Genomic DNA, 14,718 nt, shown 5'->3' with positions numbered 1-14,718 from the left:
TTTTCCTGCAAACTACAAAACATAACACTACACACAACCAGGGACGAGGAACTGTGCTGGAAAACAACCGTAACTAATGGGTCATGTTACCTTAATCACAGCATTCATATTTTCCTGAAATGTACTTTCCCAAAGAGGTATTTTTCGTCAGCTTTTAAATTTGGTAATTTGTCATCCATCACAAAAAAAACCCTGCCTACCCCCCCTCACACCTCCCCTCCCCTTTTTATTTTTTTAAATTACTCAAAACTAGCCCCATACTTAAGGATTTGTCAGCTCACGGACTACTTGTCTGGCATGGACAGGCACACTGGCTCCTGAGTGGGGCAGTATCATTTACAAACCCAGGTTTACCACTACACAACAAAAATAGACCTTCCCAGGATTACTGGCAAGAGAGCAGGGTCTGTACCCAGTGTAACCTCGACATGATACCCTGCGTGCTTTATGCAACACAGCGTGAAATCAAGCATTGTGCCAATGAGCACAGCGCACACAGAACACATCTGAACCAGCGCAGCCCCAGTGTTAACTTTCTTGTTCCACGTGGAACTGCTGAGGTGTGCTTGTTGGGTACGTGACAGCCAGATCACAGCCAGCCGAAGGTGTGCCAGGTGTTCAGCCCTGGACCCCACCTGAGTGATCTCGGTGTGCCAGTCTCTTGCAACACGTGGGTGGGGAAAGCTTACCTTCAGTGCACTGCTCCAATAGCTCTGCAGGACTTAAGTGTAAGAAGCACTCCTATTTTTAAATCAGAAGATATTCTCTCACTCGACCGAGACTAAAGCTACTTGGGTGGCCCTGAACTATACAAGTGCATTTATGATCTCAAGAGAAATGGGAATGTGGTCTGGCAATAATTCTGTAGTCTTCAAAGGACACCTTAAGCCACGCCACCTGAAGAGAAATGCCTGCACTTAGCTGAGAAGTAGCACATTCAACTTGTTTCCTTTGTTTACCAAGTTCTCCCCATTGTTAGTGTGCCTTCCCAAAGGGGATTTTCCCACAAATGGAATCTCCTGTACTTGGACTGCCTGCAGTTTTTCAAAGGCAGTGCTCTGCCTAGCACACATTAAGTCCCCTATCCTAATCCTCCTGTCCAGTGTCAACAACAGGAGTAAATTTCCTCTTCACTACTGCAGATGAGTCCTCATTTACATTCATGGGAGTTAAAAGTTCTGGAGGAACCCGAGGTCTTCTCTCTAAAACCAGTTCCTATGAATCCAGGACTTGCAGTACTCTGCAAACCCCCTCCTGTTGTGTAACTGCTATTGAACTGTAGCCACATTTCAGTTGGAGAACATGTTCGTGATACCTGAAGAGGTTCTCAACTGCTCTCAGAGTATTCTTCTTGCACTGAAAAATAAAAGAAAGTTAATGCAGGAATTCTAGGGTCTCCCAGGCATTTAACTGTGTCCCCATAATTTATCAACACTTAAGGTACAGAACCTTTCTGCTCTTACCTGTGCCTTTCCAAGTTCTGTTTAAGAAAAAAAGTAGAACAAATAAAATATTTAAGTTCATTTTCCTGAATTACCTATTAAGATTCATTAAAACATCACATAGCTGTTATTTACCTACTATGCCCAGCTCAATCCACTGTCACCCTGCAGCTGTTAACTCTTCAGGAAGCAGCTCTGTTGGAGACCATTACAAACAAGAAAACTCACAGCAACTTCTTAAACCCCCAAATCAGAGCAGTAATTTTAATGTGAAAGTCTTTAACCCCTTTCTTCATAAGCTCTAAAGCAAATAGTCTGGCTGTGACTCTTCAGCTTATCCCCTTCCCCCAGGGGAACTGTGGAGAACTATATTTTGTAGTGGGATAGTAAGAAAATGGATTTTTTTAAAACTATTTTCTGTGCCCAGACCAGTACAGATTTCATCAGTTACCTTTAGAAACCATCCTCCACTTCCTGTTTGAGTGCACATGAAAGCGTTTCCTCCCGGCAGGTCTGATGGCTGGAAGTTATGTAGGACCAACACAAGAACTGAGGAAAGCCCCACTTCTTAACATTCCTCCATGCTGTGCTGACCTGGATGTTGACAACTTGAAAGTTATCCTGCAACATTTCTAAACTTCATCTTGTAGATCTGTGTATTTCTTATACAGACGGTAGACCTGTTTTTGTGTACTACCCAGGGAAGGTTGAATTTATAGCATGAAAATCTTTTAGGTTTTAATAAGGAAAAAGAATTTTTCAGAATGAAAGCTGAGATATGAAGTTTCTGTGTATGAACGTGCATTAATTTCTTCTTCAGGCAAAACAGCAAACAGGCATCGCACATTCCTACTTATCCTTGTCTTCTCTATCCCTCTTCTGGGATTTCTAACTGCTTCTCCCTATTTCAGGGCACTGACCAGTTGCTTACCTGAGTTCACTGTGATCAAAATCATTTTTTTTTTTAAACAAGGGAAACCTGTAGTTCCTACTGTGTAGGATTTTGACACAACTGATGAAGTATGTTTGGCAGCTTAGTTGGCTCAGCACCTTAGAGACTTGAACAAGCTTTCACAAAATGTATTAGAGTATACTCATGTATTTAAGAAATGGCTAAGGCAGGCCTTCGATTTTATTGTCACCTTAAGTCTTCTCATGCGAAACACTGAGACAGAGACAACACTTATTTCCACAACATGGCTATAAAGGCTACAAGCTTGTTGCAGATCTTGCAACTAGGACCTGTTGAGTAAGCAGACATTAGCATTTTCAAACAAACACTGTAAAAAGTATCTAAATTTGAGACAAGAAAGGTTTTATGATTAAAACCTCTTATAAGTTGCGATCAGTAAAATTAATAGTGACAAATATCAGACAACCCAAGTCATGAAAGTGAACCATACAACACAGGGAACTATTTTAGTTATCTGCTGCATCAGGTATTCATTTGGGTACTTTCTTACATTAAGTCTTTATTTCTGCATTTCAAAATCTGCTAAAGCAACTCCTAGCTGAGACATCTGCAGCACCTTCAGATAAAGAAGCACAGTAGAACAGTTAAGTAATGTTATTCGTAAAGCAGGATGCATCCTTGCTTTCTACCCTGAGCAGCAGCATTGCATCAAAGAGGAAGGAGAGAAAGAGAAGGATCAATGCCAGTCGTATTGTTTCTAAACCAGTTTAAAAGTACATAGTTCAACCTTGGATGCCGATTTCACATCCATGTTTTCTGCCAGTTATAGAGGACAGTTATCCCATGCAATACTTACCATCATTACTTGGTATCAGCTGCACAGATATAAGCATAGGCTTAAAGTTTAAAGAGAGCAACTGCTGTGACATATCATGCCACTGCCTGTTTATTTCCCATGGCACAACTGCCGTATCTACACAGAGAAAGAAGAGAAAGGCAGGGATGCTTGTAATTCAGGATTCTTCAGATGTATACAACTATTACTGAAAGTTATAGCGCCAACAGAGCATTATATTCTCCTTCTGTGATGAAGACAGCAAAATGGATAAGGCTGGGGTAGGGAGAAGCTACATAAGGCACACCTCCAAAGACACCTGGTCTTTTGCAGGAGGATGGGAAAAGCTAGGAATTAGTTCAGATTCTTTAACTAGATGGATCTGGATTTAAAGAGATGGAAGAATGGACCACATTGCTACAGTATCAACAAATCTTGAGAGACTCCATGGTTTAGGTTTAATGATGTGGTTAGGAATTAACATCTCATGACATCCTCCCTCCACCATCTGGATGTACCCCTAGGGCAAACAACTTCCATACCTGTGTAGTTACTGTGAGGTATTACCCTGAGCAAAGGCATTGTACCTACCTCCAGTAGGAGCCAACGTATTTTAGAAGTAAAACCTTGTAAATCCTTTTTCCTGACCAATACCATTATTGGACTTAGGCCCACACTTTCAGGGAGCCTACAAAACTCTTCAACTCCTTTCAATGGAGTGTCCTCTTGAAGTAATAAATTACTTTATTTCACAGGAATCAGCTGTAATTAAAAATCATATTATTTCCCAAACCATGCAATACATCATTGCCTTTCCTCCCAGTTTTGAGGAAAAAATATTTCAGCAATAACAAGAGAATTTCAATCCCCTTCCCAGAAATCTTATTTGATGAGATCATCATTTGATCATCTTATTTGATGAATGGTTAATTTTCTATTCCCTGACACAAACCAGTGCAAGCAGAGTTTACAGTCAATACAGGAAATTCTACAGCCACTTCTCAAAATCTAGCTGATCTCCTCCAAGCCAGGCAGCGGGTATACAGGCAGCGGGTATACTGAACCCCAGACAGCGGCTGGATCTGGTCAGCTGGTTAAGCCCCGATAAGAAGGCAGGGAAACAAACTAGCTTGGCTACTTGTAGACCACGCTGAGAGGCCTTATCACCATCTTACCCGTTCCACGTGTACGGCTCCATAAGCAGTGAGGACAGCCGCCCTTCGGAGGCAGCACAGCTCCTCCTGCTGGGCACACCATGCCACATATTTACGCCACCCAAACCATCAACACAGCTACCACCAGCACGACCCCTGGAAGAACCCAGCGGCGGCAGCAGCGCAGGCCATCACCAGCTGTGTGGCGAGGCCACGTCCCCTGCTCCCTCCCTTGCAGGCCAGGCCAAGGCTCTTCAAACCACCCCGTGCGCTTCACCCCAAGCCAGGTGCCGTGACCTCTACACCACAGCCCAGCACGGAGCCCCTTTCCCAGAGCCATACCGCCTTCCTCCGCAACCCCAGGCGGCCTCCCTCCCCAACCCCACCTCACCTCACCAAGCTACCTCCAGCTCCCAGGCTCCCCCCTCACACCCACCTCAGCGGGCGACGCTCCTCAGGGCCCCCTGCCGAGGGCACGCGGAGCCTCCCCCTGCTCAGGAGGCACCAAACGCCCCCCCTCCGCGCCCCTTTCCGACATCTTAGCCCAGCTCCCCTCCCGCTCCGCCACCACCCCACGCCACCATCATGGCGCCCGCCACCGCCCCTTTCTCGTCCTCCATGCGGCTGCGCGTCTCGGGGCCTGCCGGGAAAGCGAGTCCCCCTTCGCCCCTCTCCCCATCGGCGGGGACGGCGAGGGTGACTACAACTCCCAGAAGCCTCCGCTGCGGGCTGGCCTCGGCCAATGGGGGAGAGGGGTGATGTCATCGCCCCGGCATTGTGCTCCGCTGGCACCGCCTCCCCCTGCCGGGAGGGGAGGGGGGGGCCGGAGGGGGGGGGGGGGCTCCGCTCCTGCAGCCCCGGCAGCGGGGGCGGCCTCGAACCGAGCCCCTCGGGGGCGTTCCCTCGCGCCCAGCCCCTCGGGGGGGGTTCTCTCACACGGAGCCTTGAGGGGGGCATTGCCTCGCTGCGTGCATAACGGGAAAAAAAAGAAAAAGAAAAAAAACAGGGGGGGGGGTCTGCCCCGGGGGTGGCTGCGCGCCCAGCCCGGCGAGCCGCGGGGCACCGGAGGCGGGGTCCCGGGGGGGGCTCAGCGCCCTGTGGGGTGCTCGCAGCCCGGCCCCCAGCCCCGGGGGGGGGGGGGGGGGGAGCACAGCACCGGGGGGTGCCCGGCACCGACCCCCGGGGGGCTGCACCCCATCCGTCCCCCCCAAAACCCACCGCCGGCAGCAGCGCCCGGCACCCGCCTGGTTTTGTGGTCGTGGAGGGGGAGGAAAAATCCCAAACCAGGTGAGTTCTGCGCTTGTTTTATTCTATTTTAATTATTCTCGTCTAATTTATTCTAATTATTCTCTTCTAATTTATTCTCTTCTAATTTATTCTCTTCTAATTTATTCTCTTCTATCCTATTTTAATTATTCTTTTCTGTTTTATTTCATTTGTCCTTTTTTCACTCCCACCCCAATGTATTTACCCGCACGGCGCGTTTCCCGACGTGGGGCTGCGCTGTGCGGGCTCTGCCGGGTTACTGCTATTAAAAAAAAATCCAATTTTTTTTTTTTGAAAAAAAAAAAAAAAGCCTAATTATAGCACTAATTAGCGGACCCCTCCCCGGCCCATTGGGGCCGATGCGGGATGGTGCGTGCCGGGTACCGGGATGCTGGGGGGGACCCTGCCCTGTTTGCATCCCATGCGGTGCAGCGGTGAAAAAATGAATAGGGTGGGCTTTTATTTGCTGTCCTGTCGTGCTGCTGAGATGGGGGAAAAAAAAATAAAAGCCTTTCAAAAACTCGCGTAAAGTTTTTGATTATTATTATTGTTTTTGTTGAGGATGGGGTTTGTGGTCGCTGGTGTGCGGTGCCTTGGGGTTTCTCCTGTCTGCCCCCCGGTCCTTGCCCATAAAGGGGGGTTCGGTGGAGCCGTGCACCCGTCTGCGAGCAGCTTTTTTTTTCTTTTTTTTTTTTTTTTTTTTCCTCCAAGCCTTGCCAGGAGTGCGCATTTTCAAAGCTGTCAGTCGGAGAGCCTGATGTTTTATTTCAACTCCCAAACTGTCGAATGATTTATTTTTTCTTTCCCCTCCGTTTAGAAACGTGATAAGGGCAGATATTTTAAACTTCTTAAAAACTTTGCGCCCCAGCAGATCTCTGTCGTGGTGCGGCTTATTTGCTCCTTGCTCTCTGCGGGATCGTTGCGTGACCGCTGCTGCGATATTGGTGCAAGATCCGAGGCATTTTCCCTAGCATGACATCAGGGTGCTTTCCCCTCTCGTATTTCTGCAGCCCCTTGCGGAGCGCAGACCTCTGCCTTCGTGCTGGTGGCTGGAAAATGGGCGAGGGCAGAGGTGCTGCTCCTCGCAGATCCCTCAGCATCCCTGCATGCCCTTTACACTTAATCCTCCCAAAGCCCTCCTTGGAGTCTGTCCGGGGGGGGGCAGGAAGAGAGCGTACAGCTGAGCAGGTATTTAATATTTCACAACCCCCCCCTTCTCCTGCATATTTGCTTCTGCCCTTCCTTCACAGCTGGCACTGGGCGTCCTCTGGCAGGCTGTCCCCGAGTCGCAGTGCTGGGGAGGGGGGCCTTAAGTGCAACGGGGACAATGAGCCTGCCTGTTTGGGTCCAGCGGCCGTTTGTAAACACTCTGGGCTTGGGGTGCCCATGTGCAGCGCTTCGTAGCCTCCCTTCTTGCAGTGAGCTCCCGAGGGACGCACGCAGCATCCCCACCTCCTCCTGGCATCCCTTTCATCGCTTCATTTTCCTTCCTCTCTGGTACCGACTCAAAGGGGAAGAATACCAGTACGTGAAGAGGTGCCTTTGTTTAGCCTTTTTTTTTTTTTTTTAAAATATATTTATTTCCTGGAATAGCATTTTCCCCTTTATTTTATAAGGGAGGGAACGTGCAATCTAATCCTGAGTTTCCCTTCCTGGCTGTAAAAGGAGAAGTTTAATAGCAGCGATTTTGTTAGCTGTGAAGTGAAGGCATTGGAAGTGAAATGATAATTTGCCTGGGAATTGTGCTGGGAAATAGTGATGCAGACGGCGTGGAGAAGGAACAGTATGTCCGTGGCCAGGGATTTTGTAGTTTAAAAGCAATGACATTTTTGTGATGTTGCCATTTCATACTGCTTTCATCTTTATATACCTGTTTGTTATTACATGTATGTATTGCCATTTAGCTTGTCTCATCACTACTCCAATTATTAGGCTTCTTGAATTTAGAAAGACTTATAGCAGCGTTGTTTGGTGTGCCTGCATTTTCAGGCTACATGGTACTACAGCAATAAGTGGATTAAAGATGTAGTCCAGAAATCTACAGTATTAATAAGATGAAAACTTGCTTTGCAGCAGCAGAAATTGAGGAAAGAAAATGGACCAAAAGCTGCAAATCGCTCAGGAGATGAGTGATTCCAGCGACAGCACAAAGATGAGCGAAGTGGCCCTTCCTCTTGAGTAATTTGTGTCCTGATCCTGCAAGGAGCTAAATGCAATGTTTGCGTTCATTGTGATTCAAGAAGCCCCCAAGATGCCAATTGCTGGAACCAGAGGGACTCTCTCAGCAAGGCAGCACTAAAAATTTCCTCTTTTTTTTTTTTTTCCTACCCTCAATTTCTTATTTGTGTCCAGAAATCTGAAAGGGGTTTCAGGGCTAGATGTTCTCTTGGCCATACCCTATGCAGCTTTTTTGTTTGGCTGGGTTTAGTTCATTTCTGGGTTTAGTTCATTTGGTGTCACTGGTTGGTGTATTGGTGAAAGGCAGAACTGGCTTTATTGTTAACATCATCCACAGCCCAGAACTGCTGCAGAAAGAGGTGCAAGCCTCCCTGGAGGCTGCAGTGTCTCCCAGCCTTACGTATGGAGGACCCAAGGGCTGGGGAGATGCGATGAACTTGGGAAGACCCAGAGCTGTAGCAGATTTGCTGTCTTTTAAGTCTTTGCTACAGAGCAATGAGAGGCTGTGAATTTTCTAGCCTGGAGTCAGGGCCTGGTGAGGAAGTTGGAGGAAGTTGGAGTTCCTGGAGAAGGAGCGGATGGATAAGGAGGGCCCTGCGCAGGGGCTGAGCAGTTGCTTCACCAGTAACTTTTTTTTTCCTCCTTTGTTATTTTTATACAAAATATAGCCAAGCAAGAAATTGTTATAGCGGGGAGTTAGATAAATTCATTTTCTAATTTAAAAAAACCAAGTCTTTTAGGGCAGAACCAACAGCGTGAGTGCAAGCCTTGCTGTCAGCAAGTACAAAGACAGCAGTGAGAAAATGTGTGGTAGGGGCTAGTTCGTGCATTTTGCTAAACAACTGCCCAGGCAATAGGAAAGTTTGAGATTCATTGCAGCAGTGGGACCGGCATGGCAGAAGCACACCGGGTGGATGTGCCTAGCTGCGATGAGGCTGTTTAAACCAGAAGGCTTGCATGGATGCTTGCAAAACTTCAGGGCAGGAGACTTAGTAGGCAATAAAATCATCTTCTGTATTACAGGTGGGTTTCCAGTGCTAAAAAACATCCACCCGTTTGGACAGAGCTTGGGGCAGAGATGCTCAGCAACAGCCCAGCTCTGGCTGGAGGACAGATTACATGACCTCAGGCAGTGCTTTGATTTACTCTTCAGTTCCTGTGATTTCATTTTGCAGCAAGTCATTTAGCTTCCTGCCCCCCCATTGATTTTGTCAATAACTGACTAAATCCTCATTTTATTTTTAATGGCTCTCTTACAGCGTGAGACAATTGTCCTGTCCTGTTTGCAATGCAATCCTGGTACCTTTTGGTCAGCTTCTGCTTAAATCATGGATTTCAATTGAGGGAGTTGGGTCAAACATTTCTCAGGTGCTAATATGTTGGATTAATTAGGGCAGAGCAGGGATGAACATGTCCCTTGTCAATATTTAAACAGAATGAAGACCCCGTGAAAGTATGTCACTGTTATAGTAGTTTCATAACTCATCTGTGCTATTTAATGTTGGTCCTGAATATAGGGCAAAAGCAAGGTATTAGTGAGATGTGTGTTGTAGGGTTATTTGACTTTGCCCTGCATAGATAAAAAGCATTAGAGAGCTTTGTTGAATAGAGCTCTAGATAGATACAGAGGCTGCAAACAGCTTGAGAGAGTTAAATGCTGTTTGTTGTCCTGCTTTGCCTAGAGTTATGGCTCTCCCACTTCTCTCTGCAGAAGTGCACCATTCCCTAATGTACTTCAGGCAAAAATTAAACCACCTGCTTAAAGTAACCTAGCTACTACTTTCCAGAGATAATTAGGGAATACTTTTACAAACAGAGGATGAAACCTTCAATAAGATTTTTATATTTCTCAAGCTGTAGAGAGTTTCACTGAAATTTGCTGCTGTCCTATTCAAGATCTGTGAATACCCTACTTACTTTCCTTTTAGAATAAATACTTCCTTTGTAAGGCTCTGCTGAAGTAAAAGTTAACTGTAACCTTTAAGTATCTGAATGGTGTTTTCTTTTAGACCTTGGAAGGAGAGAAGAGGAAGGAGAGGGAAAGATGTGCTGGCATGAAAAAAGATGAGCTTGCACGTGGTTTCCCAAAAGACTGTATCCTGCAGGGTGAGTTTAGAAAAGGAAGGAAAAAAAAAAGATGTTAGAGATGCCAAAGTGTACAGAAACCAAACAGTGCCTGGGTAACTCAGGCCTGCTAGAGATGCTCTCCACAAAGAGAGGGACACAATGCAGGGCCCCAGCAGCCTGACCCACAGCTGCCTTGGGCTGCTCCTCATCTGCAATGAAGTCACAGAAACCAAAATTATGCTTTTTGATTGTGCATTCAGTGAAAAGTCAGTTACTCGAAGGGCAGCGTGTGTGCACTTAAGTGGGAGTATTTCCTGATACAAATCCATCCTGTTATTCTCAGAAGGGAATCATCGTGGACCCTGGTCAATGCTGGATGGTGCTGAGCTTTGGCACTGGTTTGTTGGGATGTGAGAGCCTGTACGTGATCAGTCCATGTGCTTTTGGTTATTTTTGGCTGATCCCCTTGCACCTATAGAAAGAGCAGCTGGGCCTGCCCCTCTGCCTGGCTATGGAAGGATGCAGCCCCTTCCCGGAGCAGCCAGCTGGTTGTAAGGGCTGTCTCACGTGGGCAGGCCCTACTGAGATGGCACTGGCTCAAGACGGACCATTGCCATGCTTGTGCCCATCTGCTTTCTCCAGTGGAGGATTTCCCCCTTCCTGAGCCTCCCCTTGCCACCTGCTCCAGTGCAGCCACCCTCCTGCTGCATTTCTATGTAGTGATGCTCAGCGATAGCCCTGGGGAGCTTGGATACTCCCTGACTACAAATGAATCTGGGGAATGCTGTGAATGGGCAGAAACAGAGACTCTCAGCTGCAGAAGACGTGACACCAGTAGGGAACGGGTTGCTAAAGATGTTGGGTGGAAAGAAGGATGTGTGTCTGATTAGCAAACTGATCCCCCCATGCTCTGCCCTGTGGTGGGTGAATTGTAAGGCACAGGAACTTGTCAAGCCATCCTGTCTTTCTAGCTCTTCTGCTCTGAATTCACCCGTAGATACAGAAGTGATGGGAACTGCAGTAGAAGCTGATATCCATCCGTGTTAAGGATTTAGACCAATGCCTTCATTTTGGAGGTGAATGTCGACGTTGAGCTTTACAGTCAAAGAGCAAGTGGAAGGGATTGCTGAGATAAGAAAAGAAGTCATGTTTCTGGACGCCCAGATTTGGGTTTTGCTGTGTTGCAGAGAATGCTTTCAGTAATAAAAAGCTGACTTGAAAAATAATCAGTAGTATCTGTGATTTAAATTTCATTGCCTGAACTCAGAGTAATGGAAAATAGATCAGTCAAAGCTTTTTATCTAACAAGTTTATAAAGGGAGCCAGCTTCATTTCTAATTAGTGACAAGCTCTCTGTGGGGCCATCTTTCCTGCTTCCAGGGTCTAATGCATGGTGTACTCGTGACACTTGTGGATGCAGCACTGAGGGTATTTATTTCAAATAACATCCTTTTTTAAAAGCACAGTAAGACAAACTTGTATATAAACTTATTTCTTGGACAACCCGGTTTCCTGTTAGTAGCCTCAAGATACCCAGGAAGGGGTCTCCATGCTGCAAACAGAGCTCTTTGCTTGTTTTCCTGTTGGTTTCTGATGACAAAGGGAGTTTTTACCTTCTCTAACTCTGGAGGTTCAGGATTTGTTACAGTGGCTTCTGAACCTGATTGAAAGAGAGAAGAAGAGACTACCGCTTGAAGAAAATAATCCTGTTGTTTGTTCTTGCTCTATAGCTATAAATTCAAATACCTGAAAAATAAATGGAGGGTTGAAAAAGCTTTCCTGGCTTATTCTGATGTCTCCTCAGAGTCTAAATATTCCTCTTGGAGATGAATAAAATATTTGGATGTGAGAATCAGGTAGCCTCTGTCCTTCATCCTGAAATTGCTGTGGGTGTATTGGTTAATTCTTGTGCATTGAGAAGGAGATTAACAGAAACAACAGGCATTTTATTCTTGCATCTTCCCTGACGTCCGTGGTGCATCATGTCCTGTGGAGAAAAGGTATTAACTTCGATAAACCTGTGGTAATGAGTTTAATTAAAACCCCAGCAAAGACTGAAGTGATCTGTAGCTTTTGCAAGGGAGCAGGGGCAGGCTTGGGGTTTACAAACATCTGTGGGCTCTCAAGGACACTGGGGGAAGGCTGTTCCCAGCATTTGGTTTCACATAGCACCAGCCAGCCCATGGTACGGATGAGTTTTGTAGGCTGAAAGTTCAACCTCTATGATGATGGCTTTTGGCTCCATTTGTCTTCCCTGAAATCCCTCTGGTTCTGTGGCATGACTACAGAAAAGAGATTTCACTAGAAAGGTGTCATTTTAACGCAGCTTGCAGCTAATTCCACATCCTCTGTCTAAAATTTGCTCAAGTGAAGCCAATGTCTGCGCCATCCTCAGTTCCACCAGCCCTGCGGCAATAGCAGCCTCCAGATTCTCTCCATACTGTAGCCAACAAGATCGTGGTACCCTCTAATTTCTTACATATGCATCTGATAATATACAAATCCCACTGGAAATACTTACTCTTGAAAGTATTATGTTGTTATGGGGCAATTCTTGAACAACTCTGTGTGTGTGTGTGTGTGTGTGTATATATTATACCCACAAAGATAAATCCTGCAGTGGCTCTATCTGAATTGCATGTACCAGAAGCCTGAAACATCAGAAGTGAAGCCGGTGCCTGATTTCTCTATTGCATTTGTCCTTGTTCTGAACAATTTGTTCCTTCTAAAAAGGGAACTGTGCCCATTTTCTTCCAGCCAGCAGTACTCGTGTTTCAAAAATATGGTAGTAGCATTTTACTTGGAGAGATAGACGTGTGTGTGCGCACACACTGAAACCCCCATATAAACCCAGATTTCTGTTAACACTCTAATTTCAGCAGCCGAATGGGAACTCCGGAGTTGAGGTCTTAAAATTCAGGCTAACGGATTTGTGCTCGACCTACTTATGAGGGAGAACCGTGAGAGCGTGGCTTGGTTGGAAACTGCTCCGTGGTATCTGTAAGAATGAGGTTTCTTCTTGGGCTCTTGGGTGCTGCCATGTGCTGACCCTCCCTTGTATGGATATAGCATGTATCTGGTGCAGGATCAAGCTGTGCCTTCTTACAGTCAATAACCCCACATCTGGTTTTCTACTTCCCCCCCAAACTGGAAAACAAATGTAAGTATATTGATACTGTGATCTTTAGGTAATTTGTGATGTTTTCATTAGGTTTGTAAACCTCAGAAACTAATTTTGTTAATGCATAGAGTTGTCCTATATTAGGAAATCTTTTTCTTCTAATTTTATGTTTCTTATTTCTTCTCTTTATGTGTATATATATGTATGTGTGTATATATACATATATATAAGTAGCAGTTCTGTTATCACACTCCTGCAGAAAAACTGTTTTAGTGCATTTGCACTTGGCTGCACAGTCCCCACATGTCACCAGAAAGCAGTGACAAGTGTCTTTGAATGCACAGTCCCTGACAAGTGTCTGCTGGGATGTTTGCGCTTCCCCCTGCCCTATTGCATGGTGGCCATGTCTGAACTTTCTGCTGCAGCCATGAATAAAGCCCAGGGAGTTTTTAAAGCTCCTCATGGAGTTGCTGCACTGCCAGAGATATTTGTTCTTCCACCATTAATCATTTTGCCATATGCATCATAAACCTACAGTCTTTTCTCAGTGGCCATCCCATTCATATCAGTGCTCTCTTACCTGTTGTGCCTCTAGATCAATAAACTACTTGCTTAAAGCCAATTTTAACATTTATATTATGATTTGGGGTTGGGCTCGATGATCTCTTGAGGTTCCTTCCAACCCCTATGATTCTGTGATTTTATTTTGCCAGGTTAATTTTCTTGGGACGGTGCCCCCCAAACTGATTCATTTTGCATCCATACACATGCTTAGCTGGTATTTAATTTCAAAAAGAAAAAAAAAAATTAGAACAAATCCCCTCTAGTTAGAAGCTCAGAACTGAAGAAATTCAAATTTAATTGAGTATTGACTTGTTCAAGTAAACAACCAAGGAATACATTCACTGTGGGCTGAGGCTAATTCTGTTAGGGTAAAGGAGGCTGATTGCGAAATAAATATTAAATAACGTGTCTCATTAAGTTGTGCAGCTTTACAAAAGCTGTCGCCACGGGGAGGAAAAACCTGGCGTGAATTATTGTTTGTTTACTTCAGCTGTCAGTCATCGCGGCGGTGAGCGTGCTGCATCAGTTCGTAGAGTAGCCGTCAGTAACCAGGGCATCCCGCTTCAATGTCATACTCCTTGCTGAAGAATGTGCGAAACTGCATACAAAATTCTTTCAATCGTGTTAACACATCTTTCACAATATTCCTTATTTTTGCTTGATGACATCAGTTCTCGGAGATGCCAGAATGCCGTAAATACCTCCTGTGCGATGCTGGGTGATGCTTAGTTAATGAATGTACTTATGTCTGTGTCTGGAAGTCTGGAGGGATTGTCCATGCCTGCTTCTGCCTCTGATGCAGGGTTTGAGTCATTCATTTCTTTTTGGCCATTTTTGTGTTTTATTTATTGCTCAGATTTTATTACCAGTGGTGAAGTCTTTGAAATAGGGCTTTTTTTTTTCTTAGTCCCCATTTCATACTGTGAGAATATGGAATTACCTGTATCTTGTAGGTGCTACAGTAGTAAAGGTAACCAGTGCATGGGAAATAGCATTAGTGATTTAGGGAATGCAGTCTCTTTAGTTTCACTGTGAGTAAATCTGTATATAATTTGCATCTTCCTCTAGAAGGACTTTGAAGGCAAGATGGTTGAATTCTGCATCTAACTGCTTTATGGTTAGAGGCAAGGCACTCCCAAACTTTCTGTCTCTTGGTTGCCTCCATCTGTAAAATGGAG

At 45.5% G+C, this 14,718-nt stretch overlaps 1 protein-coding gene and 1 long non-coding RNA gene across 2 annotated transcripts in view; one reads left to right on the top strand and one right to left on the bottom strand.

The window, feature by feature from the left end:
* Window positions 1-229: 229 nt before the first annotated feature.
* On the bottom strand, window positions 230-1,984 carry LOC118168899. The gene is made up of 2 exons (XR_004751852.1): window positions 1,894-1,984; window positions 230-1,356 (listed from the first exon to the last, which is right to left on the bottom strand). It is a non-coding gene; the product is annotated as an uncharacterized LOC118168899 (long non-coding RNA).
* Window positions 1,985-5,547: 3,563 nt separating this feature from the next.
* RAB30 (RAB30, member RAS oncogene family) overlaps window positions 5,548-14,718 on the top strand; it is a 44,150-nt gene continuing 34,979 nt past the window's right edge. The window contains exon 1 of the mRNA XM_035329591.1: window positions 5,548-5,631. The gene's annotated coding sequence lies outside the window, so the exon portion shown is untranslated. The remainder of the gene's footprint in view (window positions 5,632-14,718) is intronic.

The sequence above is a fragment of the Oxyura jamaicensis genome, chromosome 1, assembly GCF_011077185.1.
Source record: "Oxyura jamaicensis isolate SHBP4307 breed ruddy duck chromosome 1, BPBGC_Ojam_1.0, whole genome shotgun sequence".
Lineage (NCBI taxonomy): Eukaryota > Metazoa > Chordata > Aves > Anseriformes > Anatidae > Oxyura > Oxyura jamaicensis.
The sequence above is the reverse complement of the archived record's forward strand: the minus strand, read 5'-3'. Positions and strand labels throughout refer to the sequence as shown.